A 17780-nucleotide genomic window follows, 5' to 3' on the forward strand; every position below is an offset into this window, starting at 1 on the left:
TGGCCTGTTGGCCTTGATTTTGGGGAAAGCTAGCTGAGAGCCGCCTCATTCCACTGCATATAAAATAATGTGTACAAGAGGTTACTGATTCACTGCATTCAATTAATTTTCTCTTCTCTGTGCTATTGAAGAGAAGTAGTGACTGTTAAATGAAATGAAATGAATTGACATAAAACTAATCATAGATTGTAAATAGTTTAGCTCCAATTGTGAAGCAGCTTTTAAACATGGACTGCTTACCCTCTGTGTCTTCCTTAGGGATTTTCATACTCCATCCTGAGCTCAGGCTCTGCAGCAGATATCAGCATCTCCTCTAGGAAGCTTCCTTGGGATCAGCCTCCCTTTCTGTGATGTGGATGGGTGGCACACAGTTATTTTTTAATTGAGCAGAGTAAATGATAAGCTCTGGTGTCTAGCTTGTGGATGGTTCACATCCAGGGTGGTTTCAAAACACCTAGCCCAGTAGCTGAGTCCTTGAGCCTGTAAGCCTTTCTGTAATTTATTTATTGTTCAATCACTTTAGTTGTATCCAACTTTTTGCAAGCCCATGGACTACAGCGTGCCAGGCTTCCCTGTCCTTCACCATCTCCCAGAGCTTGCTCAAACTTATGTCCATTGAGTCGGTGATGCCATCCAACTATCTCATCCTTTGTCACCCCCTTCTCCTCCTGCCCTCGATCTTTCCCAGCATCAAGGTCATTTCCAATGAGTCGGCTTTTCGCATCTGGTAGCCAGAGTATTGGAGCTTCAGCTTCAACATCAGTCCTTTCAATGAATATTCAGGATTGATTTCCCTTAGGAGGGACTAGTTTGATCTCCTTGCAGTCCAAAGGGACTCTCAAGAATCTTCTCCAGCACCACAGTTCTAAAGCATCAATTTTTCGGCCGTCAGCCTTCTTTTATGGACCAACTCTCACATCCATACATGACTGCTAGAAAAACTATAACTTTGACTATATGGACATTTGTCAGCAAAGTGATATCTCTGCTTTTTAATATGCTGTCTAGGTTTGTCATAGTTTTTTTTTCCAAGGAGCAAGTGTCTTAATTTCATGGCTACAGTCACTATCTGCAGTGATTTTGGAGCCCAAGAAAATAAAATCCGTCACTGCTTCCACTTTTTCCCCATCTGTTTGCCATGAAGTGATGGGACCAGATGCCGTGATCTTCTTTTCTTGTATGTTGAGTTTTGAGCCAGCTCTTTCACTCTCCTTTCACTCTCATCAAGAGGCTCTTTAGTTCCTCTTTGCTTTCTGCCTTAGAGTGGTATCATCTCCATATCTGAGGTTGTCGATATTTCTCCTGGCAATCTTGATTCCAGATCATGATTCATACAGTTCCTAATTTCACATGATGTACTCTGCATATAAGTTAAATAAGCAGAGTGACAATATTTACCTTTTTGATTCAGAAACTTTGAAACTATGCTATCACTAAACCAATGGAATGCGTGAGGTTTTATTTTGCTTTGTATTTGTGCCTTCCTTTTTTGTATGTTTTGGCACAGTAAATTATTTGAAAAACAACTACCCTTTTCCCTAGGTGCTTTGCAAATGACCTATTGGGTAAATGGCCTAGTCCATTTGTCTTGGCTAGTGTAGAAAGAGCTTTGGGCTCAAAAATCATTGAAAATGGGAGAGTATCTGCTTAGAGGAAAATGTATTTGCTTATTTTTGTTTTTCAGTACAAGCAGGTTTTCCAAAAGTTGCATAAAACATCCAGCTTATCTTCAAGTGCTGAATTATTTGTAAATGTCATTTTTTAACAAGAGAATTTGTGTTTAAAAATGAAGATGTTATTTTAAAATAACAAATGAAGATGTTATTTTAAAGCAGTGTATTGTAGCCAATCAAAACCCTCAGACCAGAAAATGGCTTTTCAATTTCACCAGTCTGTTTTAATCCAGGTTATCTCAAAGGTCTGTTAAAATACCCAAGAGAATGTGTCCCAACCCCACTATCACCTCCTGCCCTTCTAAATCAGAATGCAGAAAGATGAACAGCAATAAAGATGGATGTTCTTGAGATGGGAACTAGCCTTGACTCCTAGTATGGTCAAGTTGCAATTAACCAGAAAGCTGAGGGTCATCAGCACTGAGATGCATTTTGAATTTCTCTATGACCGAATGCCCTGTTTTTGTTTGGAAGTTTCTTGGAGTTGATGACAAGTCTTCCTTGCCTGTATAAATGCAGAAATCTCTCTTTGACATCATGGAGTTCTGATGACTGAGAACCCTGGACCCCATCAGAACCAAACTTGGCTGTGGGATGGTCTCTTTAGTAGGTTCTTTTTCTCTACCAAAAAAATTCCTTTTCTCATCCTCTCCCCCTAAACCTGTAGCAGCTTCTACATTTTCACTTGTGCAATTCATTTCTATATGAAGATATCTAAAGGACGCAATCCATGAAATGGCTAGGACTGTACTGAGAAGAACTCAGTCAGATTTCTTTTACCCAAACCAAGTAAGGAAACAAGCAGCTACCTTAGCTCTTTGGGTCTCTGGGTGGCTGGGAGAAGACATTGAAAGGAAGAATGGAATACAGGAAGGGAAACGACTTTGTTGTTGTTCAGTCACTAGTGAAGTGAAGTGAAGTGTCTCTGACTCTTTGTGACCCCATGGACTATACAGTCCACGGAATTCTCCAGGCCAGAATACTGGAGTGGGTTGCCCTTCCCTTCTCCAGGAGATCTTCCCAACCCAGGGATTGAACTCAGGTCTCCTGCATTGCAGGCAGATTCTTTACCAGCTGAGCCACAAGGGAAGTCCAAGAATACTGGAGTGGGTAGCCTATCCCTTCTCCAGCTAATCTTCCCAACCCAGGAATCAAACTGGGGTCTCCCACATTCAGTGACTAAGTCACATGCAACTCTTTGCAACCCCGTGGACTGCAGTACACCAAGCTTTCCTGTCCTTCACTATCTCCCTGAGTTTACTCAAACTCATGTCAATTGAGTCAGTAACGCCATCCAACCATCTCATCCTCTGCTGCCCTCTTCTCCTTTTGCCTTCAATCTTTCCAGTGAGTCAGCTCTTCACATCAGGTGGCCAAAGTATTGGAGCTTCAGCCTCAGCATCAGTCTTTCCAATGAATATTCAGTGTTGATTTCTTTTAGCATTGACTGGTTTGATCTTCTTGCAGTCCAAGGGACTCTGGAAAGTCTTCTCCAGGACCACAATTTGAAAGCATCAAATTTTAGGTGTTCCACTTTCTTTATGGTCCAACTTTCACATCCGTACATGACCACTGGAAAAACCATAGCTTTGACTATATGGACATTTGTTGGCAAAGTTATGTCTCTGCTTTTTAATAAGCTGTGTAGGTCTCAAAGAGTCGGACATGATTAAGCATAGACACAATGCAACACAGGTTTGTCATAGCTTTCCTTCCAAGGAACAAGCGTCTTTTAATTTCATGACTGCAGTCACTGTCTGCAGTGATTTTGGAGCCCCCTAAAATAAAGTCTGTCACTGTTTCCTCTGTTTCTCCATCTATTTGCCTTGAAGTGATGAGACTGGATGGCATGATCTGAGTTTTTTGAATGTTGAGTTTTAATCCAGCTTTTTCACTCTCCTCTTTCTCCTTCATAAAGAGACTCTTTAGTTCCTCTTCACTCTCTACCATTAGAGTGGTATCATCTGCATATCTGGGACTGCTGATATTTTTCCTGGCAATCTTGATTACAGCATATTAAGAATAATTTATAGTTTTGTTTAGGACAGGCCTGTAATGTCCGTGGATTATTGTCTTAAACTGTAGAGAGATGACTCCGATGTCAACATGTGTGTGTTGTGTGTGTGGGATAGGCTTTTTATAAAAAAGTGAAATACAGTTAAAAAAATAGATTTAGTATTTGAGGCTTCTGTTATGGAAATTCTAGATAATGTAGCATTTACTAAAAATCTCAGGAATTTGAAGACTGTGTGGTATAACTAGAACAGGATACTTTCCCCATTCCCCCTCCCCCACCAAGGAAAATCCAAATAGAGCCTGGGTGAGGAGAAGATGATAAATCCTCAGCCCCCCACCCCCAATGTAGCTCTGATAAACGTCTCATGATTTCAACTAAAATTGGGGGGAGAATGATGCTCTGTCTGCCTCTCTCCCTTAAGAAAGGAATGAAGGGGCGTGGGCTTTTGAAATTACAAAAAGCCTGGTTAAGAGTTCTTTCTGGCCTTACATGGATGGTGAAAATTAAAAAGGGTCAAAGACGATCCCAAGATTAGTGGGAAAGTACACCCTCCTCCCGTTTACAAAGACACTGCATGTCTTTCAAAAGAGAACCAGCAAATTACCATGGAAATTTGCCCCAACCGATGGTGCTCAAGTAGGAGTCAGAACCTTTGTTAGCAGGGGTTTGTGGGGGCTGGCACCACGGTGAACATAGTTAAGCCTCACTAATTCCCTGAATGGGGAAAAGGCCAATCTCGATTTGTAAGAAACTTGAATTTGAAAATATGTTGAAAGAAATGCCATGTGATTATTTCCACAAACCTGCCTGCAGTCAAACTGCTGGCTGGGGTCTGTGCTCTGAACTGCGGAGCCTCTTAAAGGCCTTGAACAAACAGATAAGGATTGTAATTAGCATATTGGTCATTTGAATGCAAAGTGCAGTCAGAGTGGCGCTTAAAACCTGCATGTTAGCATACTCCCCTAGTAGGCTGTCACTTTCCTGGGTTTATAGTATTAATTTGCCTAGCAACCTACCCCCTTTCCTTTTTGGCAGTAAACTTGAACCTGGCAGGTCAGAATTCGTTCAATTTTCCATATTAGCTGCGGGAATGAATAAAGAGGGGAGAGGGTGAACCACTTGTAAAACATCAGCACGAACATATTTTCAACTTTGATTTTTAACTGACCTTTAAAACTCATCAGTTAATTCATATTTATTATTTACTGGGTACAGAATGTATTGACTTGGTTGATTAAAAGGGGAGAGGGGCAAGCCGTTGCGGATATCCTCTCCCCCGACAAGTGACCAATCAAGTGAACACAGAGAACATTGAATGTAATCAGTTCCTGGATTATAACAAAATAAGGATTGATTATGGGGCTCAACAGGTGGATAACTATCTGGAACAGCAGCACAATGATATTTGGATCTATTAGCCACCTCCAAGATGGCCAGCCAATCCTGAGTGCACATATTAACTTGGTTTTTAAATCCACTCTTGAGATCACTTAATTTGAAGTGTGACTGAGCTGTATTTGGGAAGGGGAAAAAAGGAAAGATGAATACAGCTGCAGTTTTACTCAGATATTCAGAGTCTTCATCACTTTGTTCTGCACGTGGAAGGAAAGGGCTGTGTTTTTTTTTTTTTTTCCAAGTCGAACAAACCATCTGGCAGTTGACATGGGGATTGCTGGAAAAAGCAATATAAAGCCTGAGGGAGAATCAAACTTAAATGCCTGCCCTTTGGGAAAGTTCTCCAATTCTACTTCCTGGCCCTGAGAGAGAGATGGCGAGATGTTACCCACTAATTAAGGAAGAAAGTTAATCCTTAAGTAATGAAACCCCAACTGTAGTGCTTCCCAAATTTTAGGACACATTTGAATCAGAGGAGAGTATTGTGTAAGATTTTTTAAAAAACCTCAATACCCAGATTCATGCCATACAAATTAAATCAGAATCTCTGGGCAGGGGTCAGGCACTGGTGTTTTATACTGATCACCAAGTGAGTCCAAGTGCAGCAAATTGGGACCTACTGCCCTAAAGCTTTTCCACTTTATAGGCATTTAATCTATATTTAATCTTCCCAGTTACCATAACAAGGAGGTGCTACTAGATCCCCATTTCACAGATGAGGAAATTGAGGCTCAGAAAGGCTCAATAAGTTGTCAGAGTCTCAGAGCTGTTAACTAGTGAATCTAGAGTTTGAATATCAGCAGACTAATTTCAGAGTCTGCACGTTGAACTTCTATACAATACTGTTTCTCTGGGCTATTTTCCCTGGATCCAGTACCATTCCAACAAATCTGATATATGACAACCCCACATCCACTCAGTGAAAATCTACTAAGTAAATCTCAGTTTTAGGTATAGTGGGTGACTCTAGGTAGATTCAAGGAAATATGGTTAACTCTTGATAATTCACGGGGCCTTCCGGATAGCCATAGGTTGGTTGTTGCATTATTTATGTTAAAACTTAATAAGCAAAAGGCTACCAGAGACAAGACTGTAGTTGTACAAAGTCAAATGTTTTGGACTGTCAAATACAGTTGGACAAAGTCAATATGCATTGAGGAAATGCCTTCCAGAGGAACTGTAGGGTACCACTCTTGAAAAGAGGAGGAGGAGGGAACATTTTTTGAAGGATGCTGAGGAGGGTCTAAGGAAGCAGGGATGATTTCTGGATTGATTGCAGTTCCTGAGACAGGATCAGGAGAAAAGGGGTTGAGTAGGAATTGGGTACTGTCATGAGGCAAGGGTGGCTTAGTAATTGGTATTCCTAGTAATACATGAGAATAGCAAAGTGGGTCTGAGCCATCACTGGCAAGACAGTATCAATAGTGGTAGTCACTCAAAGAAGATGGAGGTCATTATGGCATTTTACAGTCACTATGTAACCTTGGGAGAAACTGTGTTTTCTGCTAACTTTGCAGCTTGAGTTCCTTTGTCTGTCCTCCCAGCCTAGTGAATGGCAGGGCTGTTTTTCCTTAGTCCAAGCTGATTTTTCTCTCTTTCAGTCCCAAGCAAGTTTGACTCTTGAGATTTTGGCCTTTTTTCAGAGGGGATGGGCCTGAGGGGGAAAAAAGTTGACATTCATATCTACCATGAATAGTTTTACTGCTTTTCAACTGAGTTGGTATATTATCTAATGAGAGAGTGCATGTAAAACTGGCGAATTCTGAAAAAGGCTTGTATTTCAGTTAGTAGTACTGTATCAATGTCAATTTCACAGGTTTTGACAAGGTACTGTGGCTGTGTAAAGTAACATAATATGATGTATCAAAACATTGGGGGAAACTCATTGAAGGATATCTGGGAACCCTCTGTACTATTTCTGCAATTTCTCAAAATTTAAAAGTTATAGAAGGTGTGTAGCAGAAGAACAGGTTTCTGTTGATCATCTTAATAAGACGTTTTAAGACTTTATTCTCTTCCCCCCAAATAATCCAAAATTGGTTGTATCAACGTTCTGTTGTATGTCACTGAATTGGAATATGGTACCCAGCAGTGATGTCAGTCAACATCCATGTCTACCGGGTACAGATAACAGTGGGTTATAAACATTAGAACAGTTTGTACATCAATGGAGATATTATTTGAGTAGGGTTTGAAAATATGCATTAACTATCACCGTGTAGGGAAAGAAGGGACTTCCCTGGTGGCTCGGCTGGTAAAGAATGCACCTGTAATGTGGGAGACCCGGGTTTGATTCCTGGGTGGGGAACCCACTGGAGTGGGCAATTCTTGTCTGGAAAATTCTGTGGACAGAGGAGCTTGGCGAGCTACAGTCCACAGGGCCTCAAAGAGTCAGACACGACTGAGTGACTCACACACACACACACACACACACACACACACACACACACACACACGCGCGCGCGCGCGCGCGCGCGCGCACAGGGAAAAGAGAGAGAAAGCTATGATAGGCAAAGGAAAGAGCAGGAGGAAAGGCACAGAAGTAAGAAAGTTAAGGCATATCAGGGAAACAGATATTGGTTTGATGGAGCTGACGCTTGGAGTATAAGGGAGGACAGGTGGGAGAAGAACCTGGAAAGATGGGCTGGAACTGGAGTGTAACTGTCTGGGTGTAATTCTCCTCTGTCTGAAATCTAAGACTTTGGATTTTCCTTGGGATACTTACTACACCTCTCTTGTATCCTAGTTACTTGGGTTTGTACTTTTTCTCCCCAACTAGATCCCAAGTTCCTTGAGGAGACAGTCCAAGTTTAGTTCAACTGTGTAGTATCTGTAGCACCTAACTGTGTGCCCTGTCCTTAGTAGGTGCTTATAAAATTAGATTTGCATGTAGAATGTTTCACAGAGATGCAGTTGATATTCCCTCTCATGAATATCTGGAGCCCTAAGATAGTGTAGAGAGAGGTGTTGACCTCCAGGGAAATGAAAGCATCAGGAAGAGAAGCACATAACTCATCCTCCTCAAGCTCCCTTTGTGTCTGGCTTTGGTGACCAGATATGGCCATGCCCTGCCATCTTTGACACATGCCCTCCATTGACCTTTGACCACGCCATGATGGTATCTTTTGAAGAGAGGTAATGCTCCTTGCCTATATCAGTTTAATATTCCACTCACACTGCCCTCTGTTCAGCTTCTCTGCATGCTTTCAGAGATAGGCTTCACCCTTCCACCACCTGTTCGTCAGGTCACTGAATTTGTAGTGGATATAATGGTTTAGGTGGGAACTTGCCAATGGTAGGTGAGGAACTCCTCAAGGAGATTTTTCTCCAGGATTGGGCTGACGTACATTGTCTGAGGGGATCTCCACTATGCCTGTTGGTGATTTTTTTTTCCCCTTCACCTCCCAAGAGAAAAGTTCTATTGCTCACCACTTTGCTATTGCTCACAAGGGAAGGTTGAATGTGGGGACAGGGCCACTTCTGTTCCTGACAACCTCATTATGTGGTTATCAGGAGCAGACACTGCCCAGGTTGTCACGACAACCAGCAGTGATTCAAAGCTTCCCTGAAAGGTCTGTATCTCTGGCAAATAATCATCCTTTAGCTCTCAGCAGATGCTGAACTGAGCAGCCAATCACAGGTAAGCTGAGAAAGCATGACATCATAGTCCAGCCAGTCCACACACACAAAAATAATAATAAGATTTGGTTTTCTGTTTCTCCCCTTGGTTCTTTGTCCCCTAGATTTTGTCCTCCACTTTCTCATTCTCTCTCTTTTCCCCTAGTAAAATGGAAAGAGCAATGAAACCAACTTTCCAGATTCAGTTTACTCTGTAGTTTGACTTAGGTTTGGACGGCAGTGTGGGGAAGGAACGTATAATGTGATCCACTTAGGAACAAAATCAAACAGAGCATCAGCTCAATTAAATCATGTGGTTTGATATGTAGGACCATGGAAGTGGGGCTAATTAAAACCAAGTCAGAGGAGAGGAACTTCCTAATTCTCATATTAATTCATCCACATCCACCTGCATTTAATTGTCTTCTGCTTTTCCTTCACTAACTCCCTAGTGGAGGGGAGGAGGGCAGAGGCTGTGGGCTTCTGAAAGCTTGTAGATTGTACAGGGCAGGTCTTTAACAGATGCTAATTATAGCGAGGGAAGGTGAGGAGAGATACCCCCAAGTCCCAAGGTCCCACCATACAGGGAGTATATGTAAGTGGGGACTCATCAAGTCTATTAAGGAGGCATGTAGCTCTAAAACCTGTTAAAACCACTCCTGTTCCATTAGCCATTGGATTTCCCTGGTGGCTCACTGATAAAGAACTCGCCTGCCAATGCAGGAGGCGCAGGTTCGATCCCTGGGTTGGGAAGATCCCCTGGAGGAGGGCATGGCAACATACTCCAGTATTCTCGTCTGGAGAATTCCATGGACAGAACAGCCTGGCAGGCTACAGTCCATGGGTTCGCAAAAGAGTCTGACACAACTTAGTGAGTAAAAAGCAATGACAACTCCATACAAGTGTCCAGGGAAATAGGCAGGCCAAGTTTCACAATGGAGAAATCTCAAGCTGAGGGAAATTTGTCTTTCCCAAGGTATCCTGGCCACAGGCTAGACTAGAATCTGGGTCTCTTGATGCCCTGTCGAGAACTCTTAAGACCCACGTGAATGGTGTTTTCCTAGCCATGGGCTTCCCTCTTTCCCTAGCCTCTGGTTTTAAGCAATGTCGGATGAGACCTCTGCTCAACAGGCTACCCAGCATGTTTCCTCCTACAGGACAGCTGGAGCCCCTAATGATTGGAGTGGAAGGCAGGAAGGTTGGGAAGGAGCCTAGTAAGGCCTGACTACAGTGATGGCAATAGGTTAGAAGAACAGGCCCAGATGAAAGAGGAGTGGGCAGCAAGCTCCCAGACAATGCCTTGTGCACTAGCTGCCAACCAGGTTCTTTTGTATTCGGAGCAGTAGGTTTTTTGTGGTATTTTTTTCCCCAAGTGTAGCTGCTATAGCAAAAACTGTGAAGACCTAGAGCCACAGAGACCCAGAGTTGACCACCAGGAATAATTTCTGGCTTTGGGACTTGAGGCAGGGGTGGAGAGGAAGCCAGGAAATCCAGGCTGCTTTTGTTCACTGGGTTGTACATTTCTGCCCAGCCTCCAGTGCCTGCCCAGGTATGGCTCAGCTCAGCCTGGAACATCAGAGCCTTTATTGCCAGGCCTGAACCATTGACCTGGCATTCGGATACCTTTTAGGATAGTAGGGGTGCTTTTGTTTCTTTTGTTTCTTCCTAATCCGAAGTAAGCTATATTTCCCCCTTTTGAAAATGCCATATATTTTAAAAAATGTATAAGCAATGCAGAAGCATATAAAGAACACACCATTCCCCCATAACACACACACACACACACACACACACACACACACACCCATGTGTCTTCCTTCCCACCCTTTTGCTTCCCAGAGTTAACTCTATTAGCAGTTTGGTGTGTATGTGCTCGGTTGCTTCAGTTGAGTCCAACTCTTTGCAACTCTATGGACTGCAGCCCATCAGGCTCTTCTGTCATGAAATTCTCCAGGCAAGAATACTGGAGTGGGTTGCCATGCCCTCCTCTAGGGGATCTTCCCAACCCAGGGATCGAACCCACATCTCTTGCATCTCTTGCATTGGCAGGCAGGCATCTCCTGACCTGAGAGTGGATTCTTTACTGCTGAGCCACTGGGGAAGCGTGGTTTGGTGTGTATAATTCCAACTTAAACACATGCACACACTTTTTTAAACAAAAATAAAATAATAGTACAAGTTCTACAACTTTTTTTTACTCAGTATACACTGTGACATATATACTGTGATTTCTTTAACAGTTCCCTTATAAGGATCATTTAGGTTGTCCTTTATGCTAATTTTTTTCATTCTCTCATAAGATTCAGCATTAAAAATACCTGAACATATTTTGGCATGTTTTTATGAGTATATCTATGGGCAAATTCCTTGAGTTGAAATTGCTCAATCAAGTAGCTTATGCAGTAAAAATTTCATAAGTATTGCCAACTTCCCCTCCAAAAGGCTGTGCCATTTTACACTGCATCAATGGTATATGAGAGTGAGCAATGTTCCCTTTGGGCTTCCCTGGTGGCTCAGTGTTAAAGAAGCTGCCTGACAATGCAGGAGACCCAGGTTCAATCCCTGGGTGGGGAAGATCCCCTCCAGAAGGAAATGGCAACTCGCTCCAGTATTCTTGCCTGGGAAATCCCATGGACAGAGGAGCCTGGTGGACTACAGTTTATGGGGTTGCAAAAGAGTCAGACATGACTTAGTGACAAAACAACAACAACAATAATGTTCCCTTTAGTTGGGATTTGGCTGAGACAGTTTGAAGCTACTCAGTTTATCTCTGTTGCTACAAGCCCTGTCCCAGAGTGTCTCACTTCTCATGCGAGTCAAAGGGCTGGTCGGGCTGGTGGGAACCAAAGGAAAAATACAATTGAAGTTGCCATGTAGGGTGGTAGAAAGAACAGAACTGACAGTGGGAGACCTGGTTTCTAGGACCATCTCTCTGAGGCATTGAACAGAGAGACTGATCTTACTTTCAACCCTTGGATCTCCATTCACTCATCTGTGAAATGCAGATCATAATAATTGCCACAGTACACTGTTGTCGTTGTTGTGGATCACATGAGTAGATATGAAAGTTTAGTATGTAACCTAATAGGCAGGATGCACACGAGGAGATATGACAGTGGTATGTAACCTAGGAGGCATAATAACCAAGAAGTTATTATGGTAATGTTGTTGTATCCTTAAATCAATGAACTTGGGGGAAGGGAGCAGGGGCGAGTGGGAGTTGATGAACACATGAAAATCTTCTAAGACATTTCAGTTTCCCTGCAAGGTTCCATGCAATTATCCTATATTCCTGGAGAACAAGCCCCAATAGCAGTAAAGACTGCTTTATGGTATCAAGAATGATATAGAAAAAAAAAGAATGATATAGGTTATCACCCTTTCACCTCAAGACTGAAATCTTTCCTGTTGATTCTGGCTCCTAAGTCCAGTCCTTTTTCTATGATACCACTATGTTTTAATTTGTCAAGCACCTAAAAGGATTTTGGCTCTGTGCTAGTTTCTATAATCACCAGAGAGAGAAGAAACACATGCATGAAACATTTAAATAACCATGTGTGGTGATGGCATAAATAGCTCTGAGTTATAGCTGAGGTATATGGGAGGATTAGGGTGAAATCGAGTACCTTTTAATTACAGTTTAAATCAATAGCCTAGAAGACCCAAGTTAAATCATTAGCCAGGAAAATCCAGTTATATCTTTTTATTATTTAAATGTGTTCTTATTGTTTAAAATAACCCAAAGGAGTGCATTTTACAAATCAGAGATGTAGCATTTAGTAAATGACATTCATTTATATCAGTGATATTTAGATTACTTTTACCATGATGTAAAAACCAAAATCAATGTGATGGGCTCCTCTTTTTTAACCCCAAAGTTAATTAAAAAGATATCTGTGAGATCATTGGAAGCAGAACCATCCTGATTTAAACCTATTAATCAAAGATTTCAGGAGGAGGGTAATGGGAGTGTTTGCATTAGAAGACAATAGCCACACTGAAAACAAAAGCTATTTAAAAATGCCTGATTAAAGAAAATCAAGCTGATATACTCAGATTTTTTTTCAAAGCCAATATATATTTTAACAAAATCAGTAATACCACACATCATATTAGAAAAAGCATGGGCTTTGTACTCAGATCTATACATAAATGCCAGCTCTGCAAAATTCATGTAATACTCATGTATGCATAAATATATTTTTTAACTAAGAAAAATGAAAAGTAAAATGCAAAGTGATTCTTAAAGTTGAGGAGTATGTGGTTTAATTAGTCTTTACCTCCTTCTTTCCTGCTCTGTCATGGACTTGAGGGGTCAATGTCATTCTCTCTTCAATTCCCAGTATCATCACAATTTAAAAGGAATTAGTCCATGGGCTTCCCTAGTGGCTCAGAGGTTAAAGCGTCTGCCTCCAATGTGGGAGACCTGGGTTTGATCCCTGGGTCAGGAAGATCCCCTGGAGAAGGAAATGGTAACCCACTCCAGTATTCTTGCCTGGAGAATCCCATGGACAGAGGAGCCTGGTAGGCTACACTCCACGGGGTCGCAAAGAGTCAGACACGACTGAGCGACTTCACTTCAGTCCATGGGGTGGGAGGTGGGAGGGAGGTTTAAGAGGGAGGGGACATGTGTATACCTATGGCTGATTCGTGTTAATGTTTGGCAGAAACCAACCTAACATTGTAAAGCAATTATCCTCCAATTAAAAGTGAAAGGAAGTTAATACCCACCAATAAAATAAAATAAAATGAATTAGTCCAAAGAGTCACACCAATCTCCAGGTTCCTCAGATGTTGTCTGTGGTGAGTCTAGGGGCCTGGTGTGTGACTTTTCCTAAAAGGACCCTTGCAGATATATTAGTTCATTCTTGATTTTGAAGCTTCTTTTGTTGACTTCATGCTGAAATGATTGCTGGATGTTACATAAATGTTGAGAAAATTGGATAAAAGTGCACTGGGGAGGGTCAGACCCGTCTTGGCCATTTAAGTATGTGAAGACACACATCTTTATAAAAAGAAGTTTGAAAGTGAAGAGGAAAAATCACCCATAATTCTACTTCTTTAACCCAACTATTATAATTTTATGTTCGTCTCTGATTTTTTTTTTTTTTGCTGGCATGTTTTGCATCATTATAATTTGAATGTACTTATTATTTTGCACTTTTGGTCATTTTTGATGACAGCTTGCTAGCTTCTTGCTGGGATTTACTCTAATTTACATAACCTAGCCAAATTACTCTAATTGACATAATCTAATGTACATAATCTAGGGAGGATAGATTTGGGAATAACAAAACATGATATTTGAAGTTCGATTTTAGAAGGCTTTTGACATCGGCAAAATTTTGAACTTTTTCTTAAAGACAAGCGATGCCATGAAGTGTTTCAGTGAAAGGATGGACAGAGACAGCCACATCTGAACGATTGTTAGTATAATGGCACACACACACACACACACGGGGGATTCCAGTCCTTGGGGTCTCAAAGAGTGCAACACCACTGAAGCGACTTAGCACCGCACTGCACATATACACCTATATATTTGAAGTGGATTAATGGTTGTCTTTTTGTAGAGTGCTTTCTTTTTTAAAATGCGTGTTTCATGTGTAGAAGGGTGTTTTTCCTATCTAGATTGTCATCTCTTTGCACCCACTTTGCCATATCTGCCTCTCAGTTTACTGTGGATTCAGGAGACTCCCATCAGTGTAACCTGCTTGCCTGACAGGTGGTGTCCCAAATCCATAGCATTCCCCCCCAGTAAAGAGTGATTGTGTAGCTGCACAGACTTCCTCCCTGAAAATGTACCTGAAATCCCAGTCTTCCTGCAGTGGGCAGTTGAAGAAGCTGTACTCAATCACCCCCTCCTCACCCACTGTCAGACGCATCTCTTTCTCTACGGCCCCACCTCTGTCTAGACAACCCTGACAGTGTAGAAGTTTCCATCTCCTTTTCCTTTCCCTCTCCCTGTTCCCTCCCCTTCATTTTTTTTTCCTCCCGGGCGCTTCCTGCCTGGAAACAAAAGATTGGTCCCCAGTAGCCCACTCAGGGTGATTTTAGTTTTCTGCTCCCTCTCTGATTGGCCTCCGCGCGGTGCAGAGCCCGGGTGACGTCATAGCGGAGCAGGGCGAGGGAGCGGTTGCCGAGCAGGGCTCGACCGCGGACGGGCAGCTGTGGCAGCGGACAGCCTGGGGTCTCGCGCGGGGGGCTCCAGCTTTCCCCTGCCCGGAACGAGTGTGCAGGGGCGGGAGGAGAGCCGGGGGACGGGGGTGGGGAGCGGGCCGTGCGGCTGCGGCCGCGGGGCTGCGGCGCCCCAGCCCCGCCAGCCCGCCCGAGCGCTCGGAGGGAGAGGCAAGGTCTGGACGGGGTGGCTGGACCAGTGGCAGGTAAATCCCGCGATGGATGGCACCCGGCTTGCTCTGGGGAAGGGGGTGGCGGCCGGGCTCTGCTTTTCGGCGGCCGGGCCGATTTTCTACCTGCTCGGACCCTCCTCCCGCTGTCGCGGAGCCCTGGCCTCGAGTCCCCTACGTTGCCTCCCCCGGAGCCCTGACACCCGGCGCGCTCGGTGCACGATCCCGGCTCGCGATCGCGGACAAGTGGGTGTGTCGGGGCCATTCCCGGAGGACCAGGGCCCCTTCGCTGGGTCGAGTCCTAGACTCGCTTGCTGGGGCCTGGGCCGCTTGAGGCAAAATCCGCCCCCAGAGCTACGTCAGGGTGTAGGTCTTGTACCATCTTCCCGCCTCCCTCCCCAGACGCTGGAGAGCGACAGCAGCGCCCCCCATCCAAGGGGAGGGGGTGTGGCCGCGGCCCGGCAAGTCCGGGGGAGGGGGAACCGCCAGACAGAAGCACAGAGAAAAAGTGACGATTTTCTTAAATGGACGCCTTTCCCCTCTTCTTTATTTTTCTTCATTTCCCCTCCCCTTTTTTGGTGGGGTGGTGGAGGGCAATCAGAGCAGACCTCCTTTCTTCTCCTCTGGGGACTAGAATGATGCAATAATGTCCCTAGAAAGCCCAGGGTCCCTCAGTTGGCCTCTGTCTTTGTCTGGGGAGCAGGGCCACCAGGTCCACTGCCCCCGTTCCCAGTCCCCCTCAGCTTGCTGGACCCTTGCCCTCAGTTTGTGAACTGGCTTTGCCAAGATACCTGCCATACTTTGGGAGGGGGGAACTTGGACCTTTCTGATTCTTGCTCTGGCAGGTTCTCCTTCCCCAGGTGGTGGTGGAGGGGTGGGGTGGGGTGGGGGAGCTGAGGGAGGGCGGTGCCTGAAGGGAGGGAGCCAGAGGCCCCACTTGTTTTGTTTTGTCTTTTGGTCCCACCTTCCAGAATCTAGTGCCAGACTCTGGACTTGAGGGTTCTGGGCTGTGGTCTGTAGAAGCCAAGGAGAGAAGGGTGAGTGGCTTGGCTTTGGGAAGTTATGAAGGGGGCGGCTGCAGTGCTATTTTTAAAAACTGGTTTTCAGCAGGGAAGCCTTTAGCCATGTTAGTCTCGCTCCCCCCATGGTTTTGCAGACTCAAATCCAGGCCAACTGTATGGCTGTCTGAGGTGTTGGAACAGAAGGAGGTCCATTCCTGTTGGTGACAACACTGTGGCCCTGTTCTGGGATGACCGAGGTATAAAGGTCAGTGCGGTTTTCACTGGGCCATCTGCAAAGTTATAATTGGGCAGGTCTGTGATTTGGTTCTTGAGGCCTCTCAAGACACCTTTGGGCAAAGGGGCTTAATATGGTAATAGATGATTAACAGGCCTGGGCTTGGATAGAGTCATGTCAGCCTCTGCTTCTAGATACAGATATCGTACCCTCCTCCCCCATGAAAGAGGCAAAATAGCCGGAGACTGGGACATATGCAGGTAAAAGCCAACAGCTGCGAGATCTCGAGGGCAGGAGGACCTTGGGATGTCAAGGAGCAGGCCCTCCAAGCCTCCAGGCAGGCAAGTGGGCCTTGTAGGAGAGACCTAACAGAAAAAAGGGGTTCGCCTGTGATAGGGGTACAGGCATGGGGCCACAACATCCTAAGGACGTTCCAAGTAGCTGACTAGCTGACCATTCCCACAGGTAGCGGATTTTTAGAGGTGGAGGTGGAAATGGAATATAGAGCAAGCCAGCTTGCTGAGGTGTTTGAGGGGAAGGGAGCAGACAGACGTGAGGAGAGAGGGAATTGAGGAATAACTGCAGGGCTTGGGAGGTGTTACTCCCATCAGAGACTGTTATTACGAGGTCAGAGGCTGAGCTACTGTGAAGTCGAAGTGGGTAGCCAAGACCAAAAAAAAAAAAACACACAAAAAAACAAATCAGATCTAGAAATCATATAGAGTAGGTGGGTAAGGTCAGTGGAGTAGGTAGGAATAAAACCATAGAAAGAAGAAGAAAAAGGCAGCATTTTCCTAGGAGCCCAAAGGCCCTGATTTCCCTGGTGAACTAGTTGAAATTTTGGTGCTGAGGCACCTGTGGCTTAGCCCAGACTTAGGGGGACAATTTCTGCATAGCTGGGGAATCAATAGCATTCCTACCCAGGTAAGCTGCCTTCAGGAGCTGGTAGCTTTGGTGGAGGGAAGAAAAAATTTGATGATGAGCAGGGTACCCTCTACAACTAGCTCTTTCTCCTGGGTAAGGAGAAGGGAGTGGGGGGCCAGGGCCTCAGAAGGGACTGAGGGAGCTTCTAACCTGGCCCAGACGGTAGGTTGACTGGTTTTACATGGGGTGGGCCAGGGCTGAGCCGGGGCCCCTCCTCGGGGGATGGGGGTATGTATCTGCCCATGCTCAAATAGAAAGCCCTCCTTCCCAGGGGCCCATGGGACCCTCTGCAGGCCAGCGATGGCAAAAACCACTGCCCTAGAAGGTAAGTGAAGCTGCTGAGGCATCTAGAGTGCAGCGTAAGCTCCCCTGTTGTTCCCCCCAACCTCACCACCTGCTGGAGGCCAGGGGGTTGCCTCTACAGGGACCGGGGTTGGGGGTGGGGGCGGAACTCGTCTGCCTGCTCGGCACTAGGCACTACTCGGCTTCTCCAGCAGGGGGCGGGCAAGGGCAAGCATTCAGGCGCCTGGGACTCGAGTCCTCCATTTCGGGTGTGAAGCCTGAGCCTCC

At 44.8% G+C, this 17780-nt stretch overlaps 1 protein-coding gene across 10 annotated transcripts in view; it reads left to right on the top strand.

Annotated features, from left to right (window-relative positions):
* Positions 1-14821: 14821 nt before the first annotated feature.
* PAK3 (p21 (RAC1) activated kinase 3) overlaps positions 14822-17780 on the top strand; it is a 127894-nt gene continuing 124935 nt past the window's right edge. For 6 of the 10 annotated variants that reach the window (XM_043457841.1, XM_043457831.1, XM_043457838.1 and 3 more), the window contains exons 1-3: positions 14822-15086; positions 16022-16087; positions 16207-16316. The gene's annotated coding sequence lies outside the window, so the exon portion shown is untranslated. The remainder of the gene's footprint in view (positions 15087-16021; positions 16088-16206; positions 16317-17780) is intronic. The other 4 variants (XM_043457832.1, XM_043457836.1, XM_043457835.1 and 1 more) reach the window with 2 other exon arrangements.

The sequence above is a fragment of the Cervus canadensis genome, chromosome X (assembly GCF_019320065.1).
Source record: "Cervus canadensis isolate Bull #8, Minnesota chromosome X, ASM1932006v1, whole genome shotgun sequence".
NCBI lineage: Eukaryota > Metazoa > Chordata > Mammalia > Artiodactyla > Cervidae > Cervus > Cervus canadensis.